A 13,291-nucleotide genomic window follows, 5' to 3' on the forward strand; every position below is an offset into this window, starting at 1 on the left:
ATACAGAATAGGACAGAAAAATTTTATGTTTTGCATGTTCGTTCCCACACTCTTGCCCCAGGACCAATTTTTGAAGGTAATGATTTTGTTGATAAGTATTTAACATTGAATGTGGAAATAGCAAGAAGTAGTTATAATAAATTACATTTATCTGCTAGGTCTTTAAGAACTATATATGGCATAACAAAATCACAAGCATGTGAAATTGTTAAGCGCTGTGCTACTTGTGTGCCTTTTCAACCCCCTTTCCATGTTGACGTCCATAACCCCAAGGGACTTACACCTAACACCTTATGGCAAATGGATGTTACTCATTATTCTCCTTTTGGAAGACAAAAATATGTTCATGTTTCTATTGATACTTATTCAGGCTTTATTTTTGATACTGCTCAAGCGGGTGAGGCTGTTTGCAATGTTGTTAATCATTTGCTTTATTGTTTTTCCTTCACTGGCCCACCTCAATGTTTAAAGACTGATAACGGTCCTGCATATATTTCGCAGGGTTTTAAAAAGTTTTGTACTGAGTTCTCTATTAGTCATACTACTGGCCTTCCCTATAATCCTCATGGTCAGGCCATAGTTGAACGTGCCAATCGTACCTTGAAAAAAGTGCTCCAAAAACAAAAAGGGGGAGCTAAGGGATCCCTTTGGCATCAATTGAACACTGCACTCTACACTATAAATTATTTAAAATTTGATAGTTGTAACCTCTCCCCTGCAATGAAATATCTGGCAGGAAATGACAACAGTACTAGTGACACCACTAAATCAAACAGATTCCTTTCTCCTAAACATAATATGAAAGTTATGTGGAGAGACGTGACGGTGTCTGGCAGGGTCCAGGGCAAGTGCTAACCTGGGGGCAAGGGTCTGTTCTCATTTTCACAGGTGATGGAGAACTCTGGGCCAGAACAAAGGATGTCCGAATTATCCATTTAGAAGGGACAAGGTAGGCGGCTAGGTGGTGCAGTGGATAGAGCACCGGCCCTGGATTCAGGAGGACCTGAGGTCAAATCTGGCCTCAGACACATAACACTTACTAGCTGTGTGGCCAAGTCACTTAACCCCATTGCCTAGCCAAAAAAAAAAAAAAGGAAAGTAGAAGGGACAAGGCAAGCAGAAGAGAAAACACAGGCCAGCCAGGAAATCGAAGGAGGCGAAAGAATAAGAAGAAGGCACTACAAGAACTTTTAACCAAGCTGTGCCTCTTGTCGTTATCGTCAGCAGGGATGCAGAATACAGCAGCAGCAGAGACAGGATATACAACATGATGGGCCTTTGTGACAAAACCACCATGGCCCAGACTAGTCACATGGGGAGAGATAATACCTGAGGTCATTCTGCAAGGAAATGCCTCCACAGGTTTTGGCAAGAAATTTCATTTTGTATCACCTAAGAACCGGTCTCAACACACTGTAAAAATGAACTTTATTGGTGTGGCTTTGGTGCCGCCTGTTTGTTACAAAAGGCAACGACACCAAAAACTCCACGTGTTTACAATTATTTAATGTCACTACCCGTTTTGATGGGTATGTGTTTAATAACACGGCACCCCTTCCTTATACTGTTGTCTTTTTTCAATTTTATAAGGTTACTTACACAGGCATCTTGGGGTCACAGTGTGTCAATGACACACCTATCAGACATCCAGGTAATTCAAAGCCATGCTATCATGTGACATCAATTAGCAAGAGCTTAGGGTACCCTCCTTGGTTATCTTATCATACTTCAGAAGTCACTGTGTTGTGTTACAAAAGAATTTTACGTTACAATCCTGGCACAATTATACTAGAGAGAAAAACAATCACACTTGGGCTTTTGGCGGGTTTCCATTTCCTCAGTGGGTTTCCCTTCAAGACAGAGGGGTTGAAAATCAGTTGTGGAAGGCACGGGCAGCCTTAGGGTCCATAAACATCACGAATTTGCAAGGGACCGTCCATGATAATATGACAATTTGAGCTTGTTTGACTGGTAATCATGCATTTATGCAGGGAAGAGCACAGAATGTTAATATAACGGCCATGGATTCAGGGGAATATAATGTCACTTGTATTAACTGCAGGGTGTATAGGAACCAAGATTAGAGACCAAATTATTTTTGTTATTACACAACAAAAGTTTGCCTTGATGCCTGTGAAAAGCAAAGATTGGTATGAGTCATGTTCTGATCATATTTTTGGAATAATAGACCAAAGTAATCAATTAGCAGTTGCTAGGAAAAAGAGATGTATTTCATGTGTAGTATTAGGAACTGTTTCACTTATAGCTATCATAACTGCTTCTGTATCTTTATCTCACTCTATATCTATCACAAGAAATGAAATGGTTCAAGCTGATTTTATGAATCAATTAGCTCGCAATGTATCTGTAAAGGTTTTGGTAAAGGTTTCCAAACACAAAAAAGGATAGATGATGAATTTTACCATATGCTTGAGGGAATGAAGGAAACCATTATCGAAATAGGTGATAAATTGGATATTTTAGAATATAGAATGCATTTAAAATGTGATTATAGGTATGAATTCATTTGCCTTACCAATGTTAAATACAATAAATCCCAATGGGATTGGCAAAGAATACGCAGACATCTAAATGGGCTGTTTGAAATTCTACTATTGCAGTGGATATTGGTGACTTATACGAAATTGCTAAAGATATTGCAAGGGCAGCGGATAAGGATTTGATGCCAGATAAAACTGCCCAATGTATACTTGATTGGATAGATAAACTCTGTAATCCTTTTAATGACCTTGGACATTGGTTTATATCTCTATGGTCTTCCTTATTGCCACTATGTTTGATTTTGCTGGCCATGCTGTGTTTTGGACCGTGTTTGCTCAGGTGCATAGCTAATCAGATAAAAGACTTTGGAACTGAGCTTCATATGCTCCGTCTCTGTCAAAAACAAAAAGGGGGAGTTGTTAGGGATCTGTAAGGATGTAGAGGGCCACAGGCTGTTCATGAGGTCTCACTGATGGGCAGAGGCCCCTCTCGGGTGCTGATCTCTGAGCAAAGGTCGCCTGGTTCGGTGCTCCATTGTATGGATCTTTAACAATCTTTTACTCCCCTAGTTATTACATGGTCATTAGTAGTCTATTCTGGGATTGGAGTCAGATAAGTGCACAGGACTTGCATGCACTGTCCTTGAGCACAGCATGGGCTATACGTTATTGTAACTTGAGAAAGAGTTCCTGTTATTTTACTATATAAGTAAGTGCTTTGCTAAAAATAAATGGAGTTGCTTCCATCCTGCTTCCATCCTGCTTCCTGCCTCATCAATGCACATTCGAGATAGAAAATCAAGCTGGTCTTGATTCATCAGGTGATTGGGAAATCCTAGGCCCTAGGTAGGCTCTATAGCCAAGTGAACTAGTTGTGCACGACAAACTTCATTTTGGATGGGTACTTCCAGCCAATCTCTTCATCAATACTTTCAGCACCTCCTCCTGATTTGATTCCACTCTCACTCTAGTTCTTCTCTACTGGAAACCATTTCTCTGAATATTGGTCCCTCAAATGGATTATTCTCAATTACTTTCCTACCTTGGACTGAATCTAGATTGATTTAACTCCAAATTCACCTTTGGATTGCTCTGTTAGATAACTAATTTCCATGTGCATACCAATATGTGATTCAAAATAACAATGTGATCCTGGACAGTGCCTCTGTTACTATGCTTTAACAAAATGCTCTGGACAACATACAATGTTTGCAGGAAAAATACAATGGGAATAATTCAAATCTGGCCTCAGACACTTAACACTTACTAGCTGTGTGACCCTGGGCAAGTCACTTAACCCCAACTGCCTCACCAAAAAGCAAAAAAAAAAAAAAAGGAATCTTGAGTATAATTAAACCCCATGGCACAGGTCAAGTACCATCTTGATTAATAATAGAACCATTAAGTTGAGAAGACATTCTGAATTCATCTATTCAAATAAAAATCTCTTTAAAATAACATCAACAAGCAGTAACCTCAATTTCCTGTTGAAGCCCTCTAAGAGACTCATCACTCCTAAGGAAGCCCATTCCACTTTTGGACAGCATTAATCTTTAAAATGTTTTCCCCCCCTTATACTTAATTGAAATGTGCCTTTCTACAACTTATATTCTACAACTTCAACTTCCTAGTTATGACTTCTGGGGCCAAGCAAAACAAGTCTAATCCTTTTTTTCACTGACAGCCCTTCAAATACTCAAAGACTGCTAAAGTGTCTTTAGAGAGGATGCATGATAAAGTGGAGAGTGCTGAATTTCTGAGTTAGGAAGATTTGGATTCAAATCTTGCCACTGATACCAGCTCATGATCATGGACAAATCACTTAACCTCTCTCAGTTTCCTCACTTGTAAGATGAGGCTTCTAACATTTTTATAGTGCTATCAGAGAGGGGAAAGGGTATTCAGAATGCAAGGTGTCTTGGGGTTGGGGGAGGGACAAGATGGGGAGAAAATTTAGAACTCAAAATCTTGTGGGTGTCAATCTTGAAAACTAAAAATAAATAAATTAATGAATCTTAAAAAAAAAAAAGAGACTATGAGCTCCTTGAGGGCTAGATCTGTCTTTTGCTTTTCTTTGCATCCCCAGTGTTTAAGTATAATGTCTGATACAGGATAGGTGCTTAATAAATTTTTGTTGACATCACCAAACTTAATTTGTCCAGCCACAACACACTTGTATACATAAACTATGGTTGCTCCTATACTCAGAACTTCTTCCTGATCTGACCTTCCCAATTTTCTCCTCTAGGAAAGTTTCGGTCCCAATTTTGGCCCTTGCTCTTAGTCATACTTACCTACTTAGGGTCCTGCTCTATCCTGAACTGACCTCGCTTGCCTGAACGTCAGACTTATTCTTTAAGAATAACACTTCAGTTGGTCTATGATCTAACAAATGCTGCTTCAAATGTGGACTGACTGCTCTCCCCTTTCAATGGGACACTTTGGGCAACTTATCTCTCTGGACCTGAACTCCATGTTGATTCTCAGTTGGCCCCTTCTGTGTTGTCAATATATCTAGGTGTTGTTTTGTTTTTGTTCCATTTTTTTTAATATGTGAAAAACCAAATGATTGCAGGATTTCAGGTTGCAAGGGACATGAGAGTAGATCATCTTGTCCAAACTCCTGTTGCCCAAAACCACTCATCTAAAAGATGAAGAAATTGAGTTCCAAAGAGGTTTAGTCACAGAGAAAGTAAATAGCAGAGGTTAGATTTGTATTAAAAAGGCACAGTTATGTTTCTCGGAGGATCAAAGGATTTTGTTTGTGACAAATCCAGTCATCTTTCCACTCCCTCAAGGGGACAGTCCTGCTTGAAAGAAAAGTGTAGATATAAAGCATAAAATAAACTGGCAATCTAACTTATAAATTAGTTCTTTGTTTTTTATTTTAAACTTTGGTTAGTGTGATTCATTCACCAGGGCCTGGTTACTCTTTGGATGATCTGAGAAAACTGACTTTCTGAGACTGCATGCCTAAAAATCAGACCATATGCCCTGGTGAGCCAACCAAGGTACCACGCACTACATAGTACTGATCTTTCCCATTCTGACACTAAAGAAACTTTATCTCTATCACCCTAATGATTCAGTTTTGGTATTTGCAGTGAGATGGAACTTCCTTGATTAAATGGTATATAAGTCAATCCTCACTTGAGCCCTCTATATCTAGCAGATGCCAGACCATGCTTTGTGCTATGTATCCATCCACCAGGACACTAGGGCTTAGCCACCCTAGCCAACCTGCCCTGCTACAAATAATGCCTATAGTACTCCCTCACTCCCAATTTCAGTCAATCAGTCAATAAACATTTATTAAGCACCTACTATGTGCCAGGCACTGTGCTAAGCAAAAGACAAATAACAGTTCTTGCTCTCAAGGAGGTCATGGTCAAATGGGTGAGACAACAAGTAAACAACTATATATAAAGTATATTCAGTATAAATTAGAAATAAATCAACAGAAGGAAGGCTCTTGAATTGAAGATCAATCATAAAGACTTCTTATAGATGGGGGGATTTAAGATGAGACTAGAAGAAAGTCTAGAGAACAAATTGGTATTCCTTTGCTATCACAAAAGGCATAACAATCTACTGTCCTAAGGTTCCACTCACAATCCCTATGCCTGCCTAAACTAGAGATTCTTAAAATTCTTCATATCACCTACATCCATGAAGTCTACGTACCCCTTCTAAGATTAAATGCATAAAACATCTATGATAACAAAGAAAACCAATTACTTTGAAATATTTTTACACACACACATAGACACAATAGACACACACAGATACACACATACATACTTAAATAGTACATGCAGTCTGGATTTAGTCTAGATCAAAGCTCCCTTCCCTGGCATGAAAGGCACCTACCACCATACGCATTATATTCTTAAGTAGAATTCTTAAGTAGGATATTCCTTGGATACAAGGGCTGTCTTACTTTTTTTTTTATTATATTTGTATCCCTACTGCCTAGAACACAGTAAGCACTTAATAAATGCTTAATTGAAATACACATTAATAAATCATACAATGTTGATTATCAAATCCAATCCCCTCATTTTATAGATAAAAAAATTGAGAGGTTTTAATTTGTGTCACACAGTAATGACAGCCCTGGGGCTAGAACTACAACCTTGAGTAAACACTTCACCTTACCATGGTGTCCCTCTCATACTATCTTTGCCCCATAAAAAATCTTTATCTTGGAAAAGAAAATTAGATAGAAAACATATTCAATCAGTCAATAAGCATGTATTAAGTACCTGCTCTGTGCCAGGCACTGTGTCAATCAAATGTTGGGGATACAAAAAAGGGGGGGGGGCAAAAGACAGTTCTTGCTCTGTAGGAACTCACAATCTAACTGCTGCTAGAAACAAATGATTCCAAGTGACATTTTTTTGTACACTGTTTATCAGTTGATAATAGTATTAAAACATTTGGGCTACCTGTTAATTCAGATTACAAAATAATATTTTACAAATTTATACTGAAGAGTGTCTAAATTAATGAAAAACTGATTATAAAATAATTTAAAAGAAATGTAATTATATTCAAGGAACTAGAACTAGGCAAGCTAAGTAGTATTTAGTGGGTTTTGTTTTAATTAGTAAACATTATAATTAGCATATTAAGGCATCGGTACAGTGTTCATCTATATTTAAATTTTATTTACCTTATTTGTATGCACTGAAACTGGTTCTTTGTTGGTTATGATCTAGTTATTTTGTTCTATTCTACTCTATGGGTGGAATATAACCTTAACTCTAATCTACTCCCTCGTGAATCATAAACTATGGTTAGATAAGCAAAAATCTATCACCTATGAAAGAAAAAAAAACACATTTCCTAGTGTCATTGTCATGCAATAGACAGCATTCATCACCCCCCCCCCAAAAGAAGTACTTAAAAACAATTTATCTCATACAGGTAATTTCCATAGCACAAAGGCGGGCCATAGGCCAGGTGATTTTGAAAGGAACTTTAGAGCTACAGAATCTAAGCCCCTCATTTTACAGATGAGGAAACACTGACAAGAAAAATAACTTGAATAAAGTTTTAGATAAATATAGTTTATAGATGGATACACACACATACATTCTGAAAGTCAAGTCCAATTTAATAAGATTCTTCTACAATTATGCTTACTTTACTAGGCAGTATATATTCTAATTTTTTTTTAATACACAGGTTCCTACTACAGTTTAAATCAATGGAAATTTTTTTTAAAATTACATTCTTTACAAGTGAATAAAGCCCAAATTAGACTAAATGTCATTAAGAATTTTTAATCAAGGGTTAGGATAATTTAGGAGTGAAACATGAAATGTCTGAAATTTTTATTCTAGCTTTTAAAAAAAAGGTAATTAAGCAGTATCTCAAGAAGTATGAAATTGGACAAGAATAACGTCTACCACAGACCCTGTATACGTCCAAAGAAGAAATAATTTCAAACTTATGATCTGCTAGAGAAGTTAACACACAGCAAAATATCGAAGAATTTAAAATTCTACTATTTTTAAGAGAGTGCCATCTACAAACCAGTGCTAAATATTAGGTTAAATTTCTTCTCAGGATTGCTATATTCTTGAGCACTACTGAAAAGTTAACCTATTCTCTGAAATGTCAGTAAATTCATGCCATGTGGCATTTGAGAAAAAAATACCAAAATTAGAAGTAAAAGATAAATTTCAGCTTGTATGATCTATGAAATAAGATTTTTTTTTTCTGTATTACTTCTTTAGTTCATACTTGTGATTTTATCAGTCTGAGATATTACCAGCATGGAAACTCTCCTTCCTCAACATAGATAAGCCGACATTAATTTGTGACTTACAGTCTTGGAGAGTTGCCTAGGCACTGAGAGGTTAACTGAGTTGTGTAACAGAGTCAGTATATGACAGAAGCAACACTTGAACCCAGATTTTCCTGAATCCAAAGCAAGTTCTCTATCTATCCATCACTGCAGGCATTTATTAACTACATGTGCTTAAAAGAAAAAAAAACCTACTTTTTTATGAAAACTTAATATAACTCAGGTAAGTCTATTTAGGAAAAGTCATTTCTATTAATATTATCAAGATCTCTTTTTCATAACAAAGTACAAAAGAAAAATTAAATTTTTAAAGATTCTTTCTTGTGGAGAACTAGTCAGTCTCTCCTCTAATAATTTTTGGGCATCAGCACATAAATTTTCAAAGTCACTGTCACAATAAAGTTTATAAGCTTGTTTATATAGGCATCATTAACTCACTTCCTAGAAATAATCAGAACATAGCAAGGAAAAACAAGGAGCAAAACTTGAAGCACCAAGAATTTAGAAATTTAACATACTTCATAAGAATCAATCATACCTTATGACCAAGCACTATTCCCCATCTAATACACATACCTACCCACCATGTTTCCCCCAGCTGTGTGACCAATATTCCCTTGCCTCTGTTGCATCACAGTTAACAGTTATCATTATGCATATCTCTAGGAGGATCACTCAAAGAAGAAAACTCAGTTCAACAAAGGAGCATTAGAACTGAGTTCCATCACTATCAAATAACAATGATTTGAAACATTAGCCATTTACATTTACTGGGTTTGACAATATCAGAAAATGCAGTAAGCCTACCAAAATGACTCTAATTCAATCAAGTTTCTATCAATTGTCAAAGAATAATGGGCTCTGGTATTAATATCTTATCTAAGGCATTTCCCATTTTCTTGGGTGCTGTAATGATAATACATTGAGGTACTTTAGAGTCACTATTTCAGGCAAAAGGCCACAGCCTCATCAATGGTAAATGATTGCCAATGGTCATCAACTGGAGGCTGATCCACTGGTTCTCTCAGTACAACCTAGAGGAAATCAGACAGTCTCTTGATAGTATAATGCAGAGGTTCCTTGGGTCTGCAAGTCCTCTGAGACTATCCTGTGAGAAAATGACAAGGAGCTAGGTCAGATCTTCAGCCTTGACTCCCACAGCAACTGCTTTTCATTATCTAGTGGCTGGGGTTAGAGAAAATAATTAATAATTGATTGGGATTCTACATCTTGGTCCCTTTATTTCCTTTCTTTTCCTACTCTCAAAAAAACCCATCTGTTTGTTTTTCTTTCCCTTCCAGCTCAAGGTAAGACAGTCAGTTTCTGTCTGCAGAAGAGGCGGAATCAGTATTTTCCTTGAGTAGAGAGAGTCCATCTCTTCAAATGCCATTCTCATTTATACCTGGAGACTAGTTAGGGAAGGAAGGATTGTCGTCTCCTCTTTCATCCCTGTCATGCTCAGACGTGTCCCCTCCTCTCCTTACCAAATAAACCTTTTTATATGTACCCTTGATTCTGTTCCATCCCATCTTTTCTAGCAGGCTGCCTCCTATATTGATTTTCAGTCTCTTCTTATCTACCAGATACTTTTCTGCTTGCCTTACAAATACCCCATGTCTCCTCCATCTTCAAAAAACCCCCATTTGATCTGATCATCCCGGCTATTGTTCTATGCCTATCCCTCCTACCTTTCTTGCCTAAATACCTTTAAAAGACCCTCTGTAATGAATGTTCTACTACTTCTACTTTCCTCTCACTCTTCTGAAATCTGCAATCTGGCTTCCAACCTCATCATTCCACTGAAACTGCTCTCTCTGAAGTTACCAAGGATCTCTTAGTTGCTACATCTAATGGCCTTTCCTCAATCCTCTTCTTGACTTCTCTGAAGCCATTGGCACAAACATCTCTTCTCCTGGATATACTCTTATCTCTAGGATTTCTTCATAATATAGTCTCCTGGTTCTCTTACCATTCCCTCAGTCTTCTTTGCTGGATGTTCAGCTTAGGTCATAGCCACTAACCATAGGTATCGCCTAAGGGTCTCTACTGGGCCCTTTTCTCCAATCTTCTAAAACTGTTTCTCTTGACCTCAGCAACTCTTATGAATTCAATTAGCATTTCTATGCATGTAATTGTTTTTATCTATTTATTCAGCTCTAACTTCTCTCCTGAAACCTAGTCTTTCATAACTGCCTAACAGACATCTAAAATTGGATGTCCAACCCATAACACAAGTCAAACTCAACATCTCCAAACACAAATTCATTACCTGTCCTCCAAACCCTTCCCTCTTTGGAATTTCCCAATTACTGTTAAGGATACCATCATTTTCCCATTCACCCAGGCTTCTATCCTTAACTTCTCACTCACAATCACCCCACATATCCAATTTGTTGCCAAGTATTGTTGTTTCCACTTTTACAACATCTCTCACATATATCCTCCTTCTCTACATTCACACAGCTGTCATCTTGGTGCAGGTATTTATCACCTTACTCCTAGACTACTGCAATAGCCTTCTCGTTAAGTCTTTCTGCCTTCCTCAAGTCTCTCCTTACTGTAAAACATCATCTACTCTGCAGCCAAAGTGATGTTCCTAAAGTTCAGCTCTATGTCATCCCCCCATTAAATCAACTCCAGGGACTCTGTATTACCTCCAGCATCAAATATAAAATTTACCTTTTGGCTTTTAAGCCCTTTCACAATTTGGCCCTTTCCTGGTTGCTTTCCAGGCTGCTTACACTTGACTTGCCTCCATACACTATACAATGGATAGACATGGGCCTCCTTACCGTTTCATGCACAAAATACAACTCCATCTCTCCATTCCACTCCTTTTCACCTGCTGTTTCCCATGCCTAGAATATTTTCCCTCCTAACCTCCTTCTCTTTAGCTTTCCTCAAATCTCAAATCCCATCTTCTCAAAAAGGGCTGTCCATTTACAATGGATATAACTTATATGTACACAGTTGCTTACATTTGGTTTTTCCAATTAGAATGTTTATTCCTTAAGGATGGAAACTATTTTTGCCTTTCTCAGTTTCCTCAGTGGTTAGCACAGTGCCTGGCACATAGTAAGTACATAACAAATGCTTGATGTTGATGATAATGATGAACTGCTATCACAAGTATTTTACATGTCTACCACAAAAAAAAACAAACCTCTAGGTCCTAAACCTATAAAAGGGCTTGCTAAGCTGGCTTGTGGCATAATGGATAAAGCACTGGCCCTGAAATCAAGAGGACCTGAGTTTAAATCTGGCTTCAGACACTTACCAGCTGCATGACCCCGGGCAAGTCATTTAATCCTGATTGCCTCAAAAAAAAAAAAAAGGAAGAAAGAAAAAGAATGTCTATCAACATACATTAAATAATGAGTATATTATCTTGTATGTTATTAAGTTACATCTTATGTGACGCCTCACTCTCTCTTACTCCCCCCCATAATCCAATCTTTTGCTAATGCCTGTTTATTTTTAACTTTGTAACGTCTCTTGCATACACTCCTTTCTCTGCTCTGAAACTGCCACCACCTTGGGGGTGGGCCCTCATTACCTCAAGCCTGGACTATTTCAATAGCCTGTTCCTTGGTCTCCCTTCTCCAGTCCACCCTCCAATCATGGCTGAAAGTGATCTTCCTAAAGTAGAGGGCTGAACATGTCATCATCTCATCCCCCACTCAGTAAATGCCAATGGCTCCCTAGACCTCCAGGATCAAATATAAAATCCTATTTGGCATTCAAAGCCTTTCATAACCTGTTCCCTCCCTACCTTTTCAGTCTTCTTGAATTTTACATTCCCCCATATACTTAGTAGTCCAGTTGACACTGACCTACATGCTATTCCTCACATAAGAAACTCATCTCCAGAATGGTCTCCCTCTTCACCTCCAATCCCTGGGTTCTGTCACGTCCCAGATAAAATCCCACCTTCTATCCCAATCCCTCTGAATTCGAGAGCTGTTGATTATTTCCAAGTTATCCTGTATATAGCTTGTATACACTATACACTGCTGTCTATACGTTATCTCCCCATTCGTAGCTCTGTGTTCCCCCTCAAAAGATTAAGAATGTTTCTAGCTTCCCTCATAAACCATAAAAATTCTTCTAATTTATTAATGAAACCAGTAATAATTTCACCTTACATAATCTCTTCAGCGATGAGTTCCAAATGATCACCATCCACTTTTAAAAGGCACAAAGCCACTGATGACTCTCTTTGAAGTGACAGCTACAACTATGTAGTAATATGCTTTGCTCAAAGTACTGTCTAGAACAATGACCATCAGATGAAAAAACTGATGTTCAGAAACAAAAACTGACTATATCATAGCACTACAGCAAGTAAAAAGGTAAACTTAACCCAAATCTTCTTAGACTTCAAGTTGAATGTTCTTTCCTCAATACCACTCCTGCCTCTAACACTATTTAAAATGATTAAATGTTAAAATGATTAACATTAGACCAAATGACATTTAAAGTATCTTCTACTTCTAAAGATACATGAAGTTCTGATCTTTTTAGTCAATAATGTTACAATAGGTTATGAAGGGAAACCAGCAAATGCTTAATGTATAACCCCAATCTTTTAAGGCTGACACCCCTAAGAAGAGGGCTAACAAGTTCTCCCTTGGGATGATCTTGGTGCCAAATTTAAAGGCAAAATAAACCTTTGGAATGGTCTAGTATAATATTACTTATGCCTCTATAGAAGCTGCTCTAAAAGTTTCTGGAAATCTCAAATAATTCATTCCCAGAATCACAAAACTTGAGAGTTGAAAAGGACTCCAACAGTCATGTAATTCAACCCATACATAAAAGGAATCCCTCACTATTAATATTCCCAACAAGCGGTCATCCAGCCATTTCTTGAAGACCTCCAACCAGGGGGGACTCATCACCTCCTGAGGCAGCCCTCTCCAATTTTGGACAGCCCTAAGTGGTAGAATGTTTTTCCAGATATCAAGTGTAAAAT

At 37.7% G+C, this 13,291-nt stretch overlaps 1 protein-coding gene across 4 annotated transcripts in view; it reads right to left on the reverse strand.

The window, feature by feature from the left end:
* Positions 1–13,291, reverse strand: part of LOC110205143 (serine/threonine-protein phosphatase 4 regulatory subunit 1-like) — a 65,026-nt gene that overhangs the window by 41,022 nt on the left and 10,713 nt on the right. Inside the window, exon 1 of one of the 4 annotated variants that reach the window (XM_020981453.2) lies at positions 11,594–11,633. The exons of the other annotated variants lie outside the window; for them this stretch is intronic. The gene's annotated coding sequence lies outside the window, so the exon portion shown is untranslated. Of the gene's footprint in view, positions 1–11,593; positions 11,634–13,291 lie in introns of those variants that run through there. 4 annotated transcript variants of the gene reach the window in all.

The sequence above is a fragment of the Phascolarctos cinereus genome, unplaced genomic scaffold (genome assembly GCF_003287225.1).
Source record: "Phascolarctos cinereus isolate Bilbo 61053 unplaced genomic scaffold, phaCin_HiC Scaffold_2;HRSCAF=192, whole genome shotgun sequence".
Classification (NCBI taxonomy): domain Eukaryota; kingdom Metazoa; phylum Chordata; class Mammalia; order Diprotodontia; family Phascolarctidae; genus Phascolarctos; species Phascolarctos cinereus.